The sequence below is a fragment of the Colobus angolensis genome, unplaced genomic scaffold, assembly GCF_000951035.1.
Source record: "Colobus angolensis palliatus isolate OR3802 unplaced genomic scaffold, Cang.pa_1.0 Scaffold57, whole genome shotgun sequence".
Classification (NCBI taxonomy): domain Eukaryota; kingdom Metazoa; phylum Chordata; class Mammalia; order Primates; family Cercopithecidae; genus Colobus; species Colobus angolensis.
Genome location: NW_012119265.1, coordinates 10,588,162 through 10,602,774, shown reverse-complemented (window position 1 = coordinate 10,602,774; position 14,613 = coordinate 10,588,162). Strand labels below are relative to the sequence as shown.

The 14,613-nt window shown below is 37.8% G+C and overlaps 1 long non-coding RNA gene across 1 annotated transcript; it reads right to left on the bottom strand.

The window, feature by feature from the left end:
• Positions 1-503: 503 nt before the first annotated feature.
• Positions 504-13,733, bottom strand: LOC105526056. Its single transcript, XR_001004013.1, has 4 exons — positions 13,478-13,733; positions 12,254-12,377; positions 3,574-3,689; positions 504-3,462 (listed from the first exon to the last, which is right to left on the bottom strand). It is a non-coding gene; the product is annotated as an uncharacterized LOC105526056 (long non-coding RNA).
• Positions 13,734-14,613: the final 880 nt, after the last annotated feature.

Sequence of the window (14,613 nt, the reverse complement as noted above, 5' to 3'; positions counted from 1 at the left end):
CAGACACGGGAAAGCAAAATTGAGTATAGCAAGCAAGAATACCCCCCCACACAACAAAGCAACTTTTTCTTTCACTTACTAATCCTACTCTTTACTTCTCTGGCCCTGCCCTCTTTTTCCTCTTTTCTTTATTTTTCCTCTTCTACTTTTTTATTTTCTTCTTCACTTGGCCTTTAGGCTAGTTGGACACCCACAAGAAAGATCAACATTACCAAAGGCTCTCCATTTTCTATCTCACCTTCCTTGTCATAAGGATGGCTCTTGCCACCAGAGAAAGGATGTCCAGGTTTAAAAAAAAAAAAAAAAAAAAGTTGTAACTGGTCTTCCACCTTTTGCAGCTCCTTAACAAAGCCCGCTGGGTAGTCAGCAAAGCAAGCCTGTGTGTGGGTCTCCCTATAGATTAGTTTGCCATGCTAAAATGCCGGTAGTCTATTAGTTAACCCAGATAAGTTTACACATTTTACATACAAATTTTCTAAATCAAGATAACATTAGTCAACCCCTTATCTATGTGTTGTTTATTGGAAAAAATAATTAAATGCCCTACAAGATATTTTTTAACTACCTGTTTCGAGGCAGACACTTTTTTTAAAAAGCATATTAACAAATATCACTGGGGAGGGATAGCATTAGGAGAAGTACCTAATGTAGATGACAGGCTGATGGGTGCAACAAACCACCATGACACGTGTATACCTGTGTAACAAACCTGCACATTCTGCACATGTATGCTAGAACTTAAAAAAAAAAAAAAAACACAAAAAACTGGTTTTTAAGACAGTTCCTTCTCGATGTATGAATGTATAGATTAGAAAACTCAGTTAATGATGTCATCAAATAAAACAGGCTTTTATATCTGTCACTGGTTCATTGCTCAAGAGTTCTTTCTTCAAGATTTATTAAATACAATAAATATTACAATGTCACACTTTTTTCATTTTTTTTCTCTTCCTCTCTTCTCTATGCCAAAGTATATGTATTTCAATCCTCAATCAATTTCAATATGTGGCATTTTTGTAATTCATATCTATTAGCATTGGTGTCTTTTACTTACAGACACTGTCCTAAACCAAGTCAAATGTTCATTTCAGAAAACATTTTAAAGTATTAGAAAGCTAATTCTACCTTTAAAATTGTATGATGGTGTAACTATCCCATCAAATTTGGAGTTTTTCAAATAAGATCTTATTTTTTAAAATAAGTGTTCTGATTAAGTATTTTATAAGCAGTGAAATAAAATTTTTGAAACTTTGGTATCAAATCTTGCCCTCAAATTAATTTTTAAACATTTAAATCTGTATTTCAAAGCTAACTCATTTATACTAAATTGCCTTTAAAAATTAATCTAAATTACAATTTTTTAGTTTCTTCTCAAGCATTTCTTCCTACTTTGATTGAGTAATTAAACATAAGCCTCACAGTCTTATCAATAATATATCTATGTGGTCTTCAACAATGCAGGCTAATTAGGGAACCAATACTCTTTATACTAACTGAATTCATGTTTTCATTAACATGAAAAATTAAATTCATGTTAATTTTTAAATTTGTTAAAACCAAATTTCTCTTGAATAGAAGAAAGTCTTCTTGGTTACAAGATGGCATCCAACTAGGGAAGATACTTTGTTGACAAGTCACCATACATAGATTTTTTTCCAAGGCATATGATTCCTAAAGGTCTGTAGTATCTTCATTTAAAGCAGTGCCCTTGATTATGATTATTATGTGTAAAGTGTTCTGAAAGCACATTAGTGAGCAAATCATTCCAAATCCCTTTAACCATGTTCTTCTTATGTCCTATGCAATCCTTACTTTAGATTCTTATCTTCATTATCATAGTCTTCCTAACACTCATCTTTGAGTCTTTGGTATTTTCTTAAATACACCTTTGGCACCTAGTTTTTCCAATCTGTTTTATCAGTTAATGACAATTCTTTAAATGATACGCTCCATAGGACAAAACTTCAGACATTGAAATCAGACATCACTCAAACCTGAAAGAACAGTATGAACCACTTCAAACAATTTCGTGAATCTATCCAACTTGTTAAATAATTATCTGTCAAATTGCAAAACATAAGGACTTATCTAAACTTCACCACCAAAGGCATTCTGAAACAATTTGTCAAATAGTGAATGATCAACTATTATACAAAAATCAGTGCAAAGTTTCATCCAGGCAGCCTTAAATGTACTGTTAGCTAGATGAAGAAATAACATCATGTGGAATTTGTTGTTCTCATTAATTTTTGCAGATAAGGTTTCTAAAAAGTATCAGCTCATTAAAAACAAATTTACCTGCCTACCCTTTTCCTGAGCTTCACAGCCTATAAAAAAATAAATAAATACAACTTAAACTGCTAACCAAAGGCCCACCACAAATTTTAACCAACCTGTAGAATTTAAAGATAAGCCCATCTGCAAGGCTATTTTGTTAAATTTCACTTTTAAAGAGAAAAGTCTAAGCCCTCCCCACAAAATAGTTAAATGGATCAGTTTGGAGTAATCTGGTCATTACACTCAGCAGTTTAGTTGCAGTTTAGTTGCAGTGTCTTTGCCCCATCTTGAATTGCTACTAATGGTAAAAGGAAAATGGTGTCAAACAATTATTTGGCACAATGCTTGACAAGTCAAAGCACTTCAGAAAGAACCAGCCCTTCCTCATGTCATTTACAGAAAATTAAATGTGTTCCACACTTCATCCTCAGGGATATGGCATTATCAATTTAATCTGTTACTTTCATTACTTTCTAGTAAGAGTGGCAGAATTTGGAAATCAGGGCGTAAAAGAAAATTTTTCACCTGTATAATTGTTTAATGTAGGCCCCTTCCTACACATCTTATGTTTAAAAAAAATCTTTGCTTCTAAAGCGCTAATTGACCGCTTTATCATATGTGAACATATTTTCTATTCAATTTGATGATTCTAAGGACTGCTGAGTAATAACCATTGTTCTCTCCAATCAGTTCAGCATGCATCTCATCTTTGATATCAAGTGCACTGGTAATGAGTGCCTTATATTAACATCTTCACTATAAACAGTTCAGGCATTTAGAAACAAAGTATCAATGGACTTAACAGTTACTTTAATTCATTTTATAAATAAGCAACTGAGAATTTTGCTCCAAGTGGCTGCTAGTGTAGCCCATTTCATAAATGGCATTCTCCGAAGCATAAGGCACAATATGATACGAATGCAGCTCTTCATAATAGAGAGACTGAGAACAGCATTCTTGTACCATAAACTTCAGCCGTTTTCTTGTATCAGAATATGCAGTCTTATAACAGGGAGCTTCTTTAAAGTATTCATAGCTCTCTTTCTCCGTCTCTAGATGTATCTTCCTCAGCAAATTGTTAATTAACACAGACCTTCTTAAGTAGGTTTCTGGGTCTTCAAGAAACCTGAGCTTCTCCAGAGAAAGTTTGAGAATGCAAGTTCTGTCCTCAGGTAATATCAGGTGCTGGAAAGCAAACATGATCATTAAATCTATATTTAGAAAAACAAAAACTACAGCTTTTTACTGTTGACAACACTCATAAAAATGAAAAAATAATAATAAATAAACCCTTACTTTTGGAAAATACCCATGGTAATCTTGATGTAAATCTTCTTCTTCTGCATATTTTCTCTTAAAGTAGGCTACTTTCGACGTTGTTAATGTATATGTTAATACTTTTGTTGGATAAGCTAAACAAATAAAAGAATTGGGGAAAGGTCAGATTTTATTGTGGCAAATAGTATCTTATAATATAAATTTTATCTGTAAAAATAAACTGGTGATCCTGGAAATTGGTGTTCTCCCTTCAACGTGGTGAAGCTGTGATTGAAAAGCCGGCAGGCAGGAAAATACCACCATCCAGACCCAAACTAGATGTTCTAGAGAGGATACCTATCTTTATTTCCTTATGCAGCCCCTCAGAAATCAAATACCAATATACTATTTTATTTCATGCCATTTAATGTCAAAACACACCCAAATTTGAAATGGAATGTAATGAGAGGAGATAAGAAACTTTTCATCATTCTTTTAGTTAAACTGCCTAATATAGAGAGGACTTTTAGTGTCACTAGGTTAATCAAATTGGCATAAAATAGTTGATAGCCCAATTACACTTTAAAAAAATAACAGTGTATCTATAGACAAAACACTCTATGATATGATTATGGTATAGCCATCATCCTAACACATGGTTTAATGGATGTTCTAAGTAAATGAAAGAATTAGGTAAGGTTCTGATTTGCAGACTTGGCCTTGTCATAATACTCAAAGTGAAGACCTTTGTTTTCTCCTCTAAAATACTGTTGCTACCGAGGTTCTGAGTGGTTTAAGGAAGGATGGAGTTCCAGAAGCCAATTTTCAGTGATCCTTCAGTTTAAAGGCAGTGCTTAAGGGAGTTCCCAGAATGTACTCTAGGTGGCACTCATATCACAAAAAGGAGGCAAGATCTACTCTAAAAGCTAAAGACAAGCAGCTTCCTAGAGAAAGCACTGAATGAATTTAGAAAACAAATTGAGTCCAGTTCAATACTCATTCAACCTCAGGGGACCAGGCCAGAAAGAAACTTCATATTTAAACACAATTGATTTTACTCTTAATACACACCGTCAAATATTTCTGTGTGTTGAAACCATTTAGTTCACAAAATAATGAATAATTTATGTGTTAGTTAAATAAATCTACAGCAAGACATTTGATGGTTTTTCTCTAAAATCTTAAATTTTTCTAAGCTTAAATATTTAAAATGCGTTCAAGACTTTTCTTTTTCTAGTTTGTCCTCCAACTCAGTGGCACCTGAGCGACAAAAGCTTCCTGCAACTTTTTGTAGTTATATGATTTTCCTCAGTCAGTAAGATACAAAATCACTCCCAAGCATTCCAATTTTTCACTGGCATCACTGTGGATTATCAACCAAAGAGAGCCTTAAGTTTGAGTTGTTATGTTTTGTTAACGGAATGAAGCATTTTAACACACTGGTGTATCTGATGTTAAAAGAAATGAGTATGTCATGATAATTCACAACTGAACTGAAGCAAAGACAACAGTTGCTACTACACTTACACAATCCCTGAATTCAGTAAGCAAACGCAGCTTACGTAGAGTTTTCACTGATTTCAAACGTTTAGGAAATAAGAAAAACAAAACTGTATAGAGAACAAAGAAACCAGTTTTCTCAGGGGCTGTTTTTTAGTAAACTGCATTTTCTTTGGTATATATTTTAAGGATTTAATCAAATAATTAGGTTAAGCTTTGGGTTCTCCCATGTGACAATTACTTGTACTTACTTCTTTTTAAACTGTTTAGCTAATTGATGTAATAGTAGTTTTCAAATGTTAGTGAGCATCAGAATTATCTGGAGGGTATGTTAAACTCTGAGGGTCCCACCCCCAGAGTTTCTAATTCAGTAGATCTGGGCTAGGAGCAGTGAATTTGCATTTCTAACAAATTTCCAGGTGATGCTGATACTGCTGGTCTGGGGATTGTATTTTGAGAGCCTCTCGTTTGCAGCATTCAGCAGATGTAGTAGTAGTACTATGGCAACAAGTTAAGAGCAGAACGTTCAGTCAATCAGCTGATTGCCATATCAGTAGAATGTCAGGCAATTGGCTTGATTGATTGTTGCTGTTACTGTTGCTTCCCTACACTGGCTTAGATGCTTTAGCCTCATGAACAAAGCCAGACTGCATTTTAACTAAATAGTGAACAATGAAGTCAGTTTTCCTGGGTTCACATTAAGAAGCATCAATGGCTGTTATTAGCATTATACCTGGGCAGGTCACTAATTTTTTTAACAAGTTCTAATGAATTACTATAGTGTAGGTGACAGTGAGGAAAGACTAGAAAATGAGATGAGTAACTTTATCATAAGCAAACATAACTTTCTTATATGTATCTTTTTTAAATGTCTGCTTATTTTATCTTCCATGTAATGCAATATCTACAGCATTTACGACCAATTAAAAATCTTTTAATGAGTGATACAAGAGAGGGCAGGTGGCAGATTAGAGAACCAAATGACAAACTTATAGTTCTGGCTCCCAAGTGCACCTCCAGGAAAGTTATTTTTATTTAACAGATCAAGATTAAAAAAAAAATCATATCAAATGATTCCAAGGTTCATAAAGATTGTCTGGCTATCATCAACCAGTTAGCCTAAGATACTGAATGTATCAGATCCTGAAAATACAGATAAAATTCTCAGGAGTTCTAGATTTAAGTCTCAACTCCTCCGTGGGCAACACACTTAGCCATTTAGTTTATTGCTCTTAAAAAATACCCCTATGGGTTGTTAAAATGCTGAAAAGCCTTCACAGCTGGTATCAGTTTGACAATTACCTCTTTGCAAGCTGTTTAGCTATTTAAAATGTTTTCAGTATCAATTTTGGAGGATGGTTCTAGCCACTTTTAGGTTAAAATATATAGCAAACATAAGTTCCTACATCTGTTTGCTTGGCTGGATTAGAACTCAAAAAATTCATAGCTGATAACTATGTATCCATCACCTGATTGAGCCTCCTCAGTGTCCAGATAAGAAAATTACAGCCCAGACGAGTTCAATAATTTACATTCTGGTATGTGGCTAAGAGTTTGGGTTTTGAAAATCAGATGGAAGTGGTCTGAATTCCAGCTCTGCTGCTTCTTATTTGTGTGACTTTGAGCAAATTACATAAACTCTCTAGAAATCTCATTTGTAAAGTAAGGATAGAAATAACACTGGCTCATAAGATCATTGAAATAATTCATAGAAAGTGACTGGCACTGTGCCTAGCATATAGTAAATACTCAATCAAATTGTAGACCTTATTTGTGCCATTAGTCACAAATATACCCCATAGAAACAAAGCCCAGCCTGAGTCACAAATATACCACATAGAAACAAAGCCCAGCCTGGCCTCCTAGCTCTGACTCAAAGACTCCACCACCCTGCCTCCCAAAAATACTGGATTGTAATCAGCAAGTTAAAAAACTGCGAGAAGATATTGCAAATGATCAAGTTGAAAAAAAGTAGTACAGATTCTATAACAACTCCAGATATCTCTGGTGTATTGCCATCGGTCATGCATTTTGGGTGAAGGAGGTGTAAACTATTTTTGAAACATACAGGTAATCATCTGGATAATTAATTAAAGCTGACCTGACTGTCCAAGGAAGTTTGGTTGTTATGATTCAGTAAACATGTGTAAATCTGTTATAGTTCTCCTGCAACTAAAAGGTCAAACTCAACCCAGCCTATTATTCAAATAAAGATGACGAAATAGACAAGAAAAAAATGAAATGACTTTATGTCTTCTTATTCTGAGTGTTCTGAGCTCTGAGAACAGTATGTAAATTACAGAACTGAATTAGGCTGAGCCTAAATTTATCTCTGAAAGTGAAATGGCTAATGCTGGCTTGAATATTCAAGCTGTTTCTAATGCTATATCCTCTGGGCCCGTAAAATATCTGTGCCCGGCTCAGTGTCTTTGGGAGTATAAAACATCAATAACCAACAAATTAAAAGTTACGGAACAGAGTGACCATCCCTGTCAATAGAGTTCTAGCAATACAATTTATATGTAATTCTTTAAATAAATATTTAAAATGTAATTACAAATGGTTGCTCAAATGCTCTTCCTTATTGCTCTGCTTCTGCCTCCAGAAAACGAAAATCCTATTATGGTGCAGGTGATTTCATTTGGTACATGGCCCGGAGACAATATATTAAGGAATCATCATGAGCAAATTAATTTAAAAATACTTTGAGATAACAGACCACAGTAAAAAGAACAACTCCTGTCAAAGTAATCCATTCTTTATCCAAGACTGAAAAGCTGGAGATATGGTGAAGAAGTGATGAGTTCAATATATCTTAATTTTAGTTTGGTTTTCATTTTTCTCCCTACAACATTTGAATCAAAACATTCCAAAAACAGAGTTGAAACCATCCTATTAGTTGTGTGCATCCTACCCACAGACAGAAGGGGTGGAGGCTGATCAATGAGAAAGAAGGTTGGTTCCATCTCAGATCAACAACTGACTTGTGTTTACGATAAATCAGGCACCTCAGCTTCACAATCTCTTGCTGATTTTTCTTTGTAATATGTTAGCCTGGCATGAGCCTTTGAAAGAGCAATGGTTCCTATCTAGCTAAATAAAGCTTTGCTGGTGGCAAAGCTACTGGAGATATTTCCTTAAGGGCCATGACCACAGTTGATTAGAAAGAGTTACCCCATCTGTCCCTGTTAACTATATTCTGCAGTCTCGCTGCACGGCTTAAAATACTTCAGCATAACCTTCTAGTCCTGTCCAATGGCCCTAGTTCAAATATCAGCTCTACAGTTTATTTGCTTACTGACTTTGGCCAAGATATTTAACCTCAAAGAGCCTAACTTTTCTTTAACTGTTAAACGGGGGGACAATATCAAACTCATTGAGTTTTACTGGAATTAGAAGAGATGATGTTTAAAAAGCAGTTACTCAGTGCCTGTCGCATGGGCTCATATTTCCTGCTCGATAAATGTTATGTATTATTATTGCAGTGATTTCATTTTGAAATCATAAGTACATATCCTGCTCGGCAGCATTATATTATACCTAGGACATTGGTCCTCTCTTTAGTGCTAAGCACGGGCTGCATGAAGCATTCACGAATGTGTTCAAGAAGGGAGATGGGTGCAAAGTTCAAGGCTATGGTTCTGTGCCTTCTGGAGACCTTTGGCTCTGTTGATGTTTAACAATATTCCATCAGCCATCTTTCTTCTCTCTCATAACCCCCTTGCCTAGCACCTTTCTGGATAATATCCTGTATGGTAGCGGAACTCAGTGCCAGGTTTTATCTCCGAATCAATGGAACAATCTGTTTCTTCAGATTTATCATCCACCCCAAGCACAATATTGACTTTACTGGCAGTTTAGAATTACCAACAAGTTCCAGCTCCTAGCAGACTTTCTTATGAACTTCCAGGAATACTGAGAGCCAATGACTTAGAAGACTTTCTCAAGATACTAGCAGCATTGTTTGGTACTAGATTGTATCATGTCCTTTGGGATAACCCCAAGCACAGGCATGGAAGAGTAAAGAAAACCCCACCAGTTCCACAAGCCTACCCTGCTCCCATGGTAATGGTCTCTGAACCAAACAGAACACCATTAAGTTTCCTTAGATGCTGTACTAAAGCCAATTGCTGCCGTGATCTGGCTCCGCTAATGATAGAGGCCAAGTGCAGGAGGCTTCTCGGGTAAATGCCGTGATCTTCCACCCCCTAGAAGTGGATTCCTGATTTTGAGGAATGATATTCCCTTTTACCCCATCTTTTACCTTGGAAAGTAGAAATGAATTAGGAAGAAAATTGCTTTCTTGGAACCACATTGCAGTATATGGGTTCCAAGAAATCCATACCTAGAGATATGCTAGAGAGATACTACAACTTCCCTCAATACCCAGGACTGGTACTCAAAGAAAAGACTTTTAATCCCTAACCTATAGATAACAGTGGCCTTTCTAAAAGTACCTGATCTATATCACTCACATTGTCTTCCACTTTGATATCACCACCACCACCACTCCATGCTTCAGTATATTAACAAAAACATCTGTCTGGGCCAATGTTGCTTCTGCTATCCCAGAAGGGATAAAAAACCCTTATGGATAAAAAACCATAAGATTGAACTAATCTTTAATTTTACTCACTTTAAAACACATGAGGATTTGCCTGGAGTTGGGTGGCTCTCTGCCCTCACTCAGGTGGTACCTGATTTGTGTTTCACCTGGAGTAGCTCTAGTGGTGAAATAATTTTCATTCACAGGGTACCTTCTCACTAAAGAGCTATAGGTGCTTCCATGGAATAGCACACAGCCATACTATACAGCCATAAAAAAGAATGAAATCATGTCCTTTGCATCAACATAGATGGAGCTGGAAGCCATTATCCTAAGAGAACTAACACATAAACAGAAAACCAAATACTGCATGTTCTCATTTATAAGTGGGAACTACATTGAGTACACATGAACACAAAGAACAGACACAGGGGCCTACCTGAGGGAGGAGGGTGAGGATACAAAAACTACCTCTCAGGTACTACGCTTATTACCTGGTGTTGAAATAATCTGTAGACCAAACCCCCAGTGACACACAATTCGCCCTTGTAACAATCCTGCACATGTACCCATGAATATAAAATAAGCTTTTCCTAAAGAGCTATAGATGCTTCATTAAATTGTGTTATGTTCGAGCTCAAGCAATCTACTTAAGCTTGTAGTCTTATACCACACATTAGATAGAGAGAAAATGAGGCATAAAGCAGTAAAATGAGCAGCACATGGAGGCAGAATTGAGGTTCTAGGCTCTTGAGTCTTGACTCTCTTTACAATATTCCCAACTTTTCTTCATGTTCTTTACTCATGCTCCCTTTTCCTAAGCACTTTGAAAATAATATATACTCTGAAATACACATGCAGAGTGGACTTCCCAACCTCAAACTTGTTCCTCCTGTCCTTCTACGGACCACTGATATTTAGATAACTCTTATATTTCTACCAAGAAGACTTCTTGCTGCACTTTACTTTCTGTCATTCTTTTGTTTTCTAAATATAAGGCTGTATTACAATATTGAGCACAATACTGGTTAGCTCTTAGTGCTTTTCAGTAATATCCTTCCACCACCCCTTCACCCCATCTGAGAATTATTGCAGTGAATTGGATTGGCTCTGTTATTAGCCTGTTTGCATAAATTTAATTAGAAAAAAAGAAAATATTAAAAAACTGGTGTTAGATTACAAAGGGTAAACATTAATGTATTAACACTATTTCGATAAACAACTTAAAAAGAAAAAGGAAAAAAAAGAATCCACAAGGATTGGCTTCTCCCAAAACTCAAAAGTATCCTTCCTTCGTGTTAGTGCTAAATTGTTGTGGTCAATGTACTCCTACCTCTGCTTCAGAGTTAGCAGTTTTGCTTTTTCTAGGTTTCTGAGGCATATTGCTTTGACAAACAGAGCAATCTGAACTGATTATGCCTTGGCTTTAGAGTTATTGTTGGGATGCCAGCTGACATGAGTCATCAGTAGGGAGCCCAGGTATGGAGGGAAGGGCCTCAACCTCTTGATAAAAGTTTTCAACATCTCTCTGTGCATCAAAGCATCTTCTAAATTCCATGAAGTTTACATGACATAAAACTGAACATAGAATTTTTCACATATACCTAAAAACTTCCAAATAGAGTATATGAGTAAAAAGACTGAAATTCTAATTTGATTTAGTTTTAACCGGCTTGATCTCAGCCTTATCCAAATCTTATACTCCTAAGTGCGTGCTCTCTTTATAATCCATTACATATACAAGTGCAGCTGGTGTTCAGATTGATGAGGGTGACTAGATCCTTAAATAAAAATTAGTGTGGAACTCTGTATACATCTCATGGCAGATGACAATAAATATTATTGGTCTCCTTAGGTTGTTTCTCACCATAAAATGCAATCAGCATGATAAATGAAGGAAGAAGGGTGGATGGTGCTAACGGCTAACAAAACAAACATTTTTGACAGTTCAAATGCTAATCTTTAATGCTTAAAATGATTAAACTACAGATATTTAAATAAGTGGCTACAGAGATCAATAATCTTAAAGTCTCATGGTATTCATAAATCTGTACCACTAGACCAGAATAAATTTTCAAATAGGTTTCTGAATAAAAATTGTCAATTATTTATTTTTATAAAGGGAGGAAAGAAATGGGATGAAATGCAGCATGGTCTATTCTTATAAATTTGATTGTTATTTGCTAGGCTGGTTACCTACGGAAAGGGCACAGGACATGTGAAAGTTACAAATGCTGGAGGACTGAATACTCATTTAAGATGTATTCAGTCTTGAAAATTGAGTTTAAAATGTTGAACCCTCAGAGGTTTCTATCATCATGACCTTATGCAAATTAAATTTGAAACATCATAATAATCTCTTTCTGCAACTTGGAGAGTTCTCTTCACTTCCTTCATTCAAACAGGCACTCGTGTGCTCAGTAGGCTTCCGCTTGGCATGTTCCCGGAGCCAGGCTACCTAATTTGGCCCACCCTATTCACATGGGTCTTAGAGAGGAAAATCTGCCAGCCCACAAATGTCCTTTTTACAGAAAACCTCTATTGACTTCTACCCAGCAACCATCTATATAAACAACCCCTTATATTGATCTTCTAAGTTATGGTAATGCTACATTAGCATTCATTTCTCTGGATACATATTTAAACAGTAATTTCTTTTAAGCTAGCAATTACCTGGTAATGCTGAATCAATCCGAAAAGTGTATTTCTAGAACAGTTTCAGAAAATCTGCTGAGAGTTCCCCTTTGCACAGCGAGCATTTCTCACAGCCTCAGGCTCATGAATGGTTACCTGAGATCTTGAAACAAGGAGACAGACACAAATAACATCGGGCGAGTCAGGACTGCACTGACATGAACTGGTTCTCAAGTCAGGAGAAAGCCTGCAACAGGAGGATACTATCTAAGATATTTGAGATGGGGTTGGTCTGGACTAGATAGATAGATAAGCCTTCAAACACACACAATCACTTCAGTGTTCTACAGGTTTAAGTTTAAACATGAGAAATCTTAACTATCCTAAGAAATTTGGAAACAACTGAATAACTCATCTTACCAGTTATTTACTTGGGAGATTATTTTTGGAAGATTATCAGTACGCTGATTTAAAAAAAAAATCAGAGTCATTCTTAAGTTTTAATACCAGATTTTATATAATTTCAGGAAGTATTCCCTCTAAAGTAACAAACCAGGAGTTAACTAAACAGATGAACCCAGTCTTTCTTTGGAATGCACATTCTTTCTTACAAGATTTGAAATCACCAAATGCTACTTTTTCTTTGAAGACAGCATTTCTTTAAAGGGCCATGTTTAACTGCACCTTTTCTACATGGATGTATGCTTACGGATCTCATCATCTTCTAAATTTAGAGAGATGCGCTTTCCAAAGGAAGATAGGCAGCCAATAAGGAGGATCCCATCAAAAGAGAGGTGAGTTACTATGGTTACTTTTCAGGAGGTTGAGTAACAGTGAACGGCTGCTCTTAGCCAAATGGACCCTTTCCAGAGGAGGACCTAAAAAGAATGTTGCTATCCATACGTGTTGATTCAATTAGTCAAGACTACACTATGTCGTTTGAGCTTTAACCACAGGCTTTCAATGGGCGCTTGCTGCTTCCAGCCTAGCCGCATATAGGCAGCGAAGTCAACGGATAAACAAGGACTGAAAACTTCCGAACGCTAACCTGATAGCGAAGAGCAGGGGAATCTTCACCCAAGAACCAATCCCAAGGTTTACATTTAAAAAATCAAATCAGGTCATTTGGGACCAGCAGCTGGCCACTCTTCAATGACTGGGGGCGGGGTGGGATCCCGGAACACGTCCTTGTCATCCCCCTCAAGGAAAGGAGTCCCTTCTGAGCTCGGAGGAAAGCATCTGGCTGGATGGGTCCAGACATACCTTGCGAGCTGGGTCCACTCACCAGATCGGCGCATGCACCTGTTAGGTAGAGGCGCGGGGTTCGGTGCTCACTTCTGCTTTTGCGGCTGTCACTCTTCAGTAGGGCACTGACAGCGGCAGCAGCGGCAACTGCAGCTCGGCGGGCAGCCCTGGCTCCTGCAGGTCCGTCCCTCCAGTCTCTGAAGCTCCTCTCACTCCGGGTTCGCAGCTCTAGGCGGGCGCGCAGCTGTTCTCCGCTCGCATTGGACCACAGGGAGCAGATGTTACCCGGTTGCTAGGAGCGTTGCTAGGAGGCGATGACGCCCCTCCACAGCTCGGGAGCAACTTTCCTGTAGGTCGAGTGCGCTGGCGGGGGCTGCTGGGAGCAAGGTTGAGAGCTGGAACGCCGAGGGGCGGCGAACAAAGAGCCCCAACAGAGGGGTCCCGACTGCGCTCGCTTAAGTTGGGGCCGGCGGAGTGGACTGGGAGGCTGGGGCGGGGCGAGAGCCACGGGCCTGGGTAGGTGAGCGGCCCCGCGCCTCCACCGGCAGGTCACTCGCTGCAGGCCTTGGCTCCATATCCGGTTTGGGGAGAGGGGTGGGGCGGCACTTTCATCGACTGAGGAAGCAGCAGGGTTTGGCTCAGTGTTTGTTGTTGTTGTTGTTGTTGTTGTTGTTGTTGTTGTTGTTGTTGTTTTAGACCCCGATGCTTCCTCTGGGATACTCTTCGCCTTGGAGCAGGGCGCTGAGAAGGGAGAACCGGATGAGTTCGTGGGTGTGACTAGGGGTGAGGCGTTTGGGGATGAGCAGTACGGGATTTTCTGCCTTCTGGGACTCTCCTCCCTAGTATGTTCGTGTTTGTGTCTGCAGGTTTGAGCACTTGATAGATTCTGAGGAGGGATATATTAACTAATCCATAAAAATCAGCCCAGAGTCTCATTCCTTTTGGCGTTGTCTTTGGCTGCCTACTGGCAGGGTGCCTCAGATTAAGTAAAAAAAAATGTTCTTGTGGTCTAAAACACGTCCTTCACACAATTAGAAAGTCTTCATTTTGGTCCAACAGCTAATTAAAACCTCAGGCCAACATGTAAACTTCTTTAAAATGAAAATGCAGAAGAGCAAAGGTATTTTTCACAAAGGAGACTAGAGGTGTGCTTG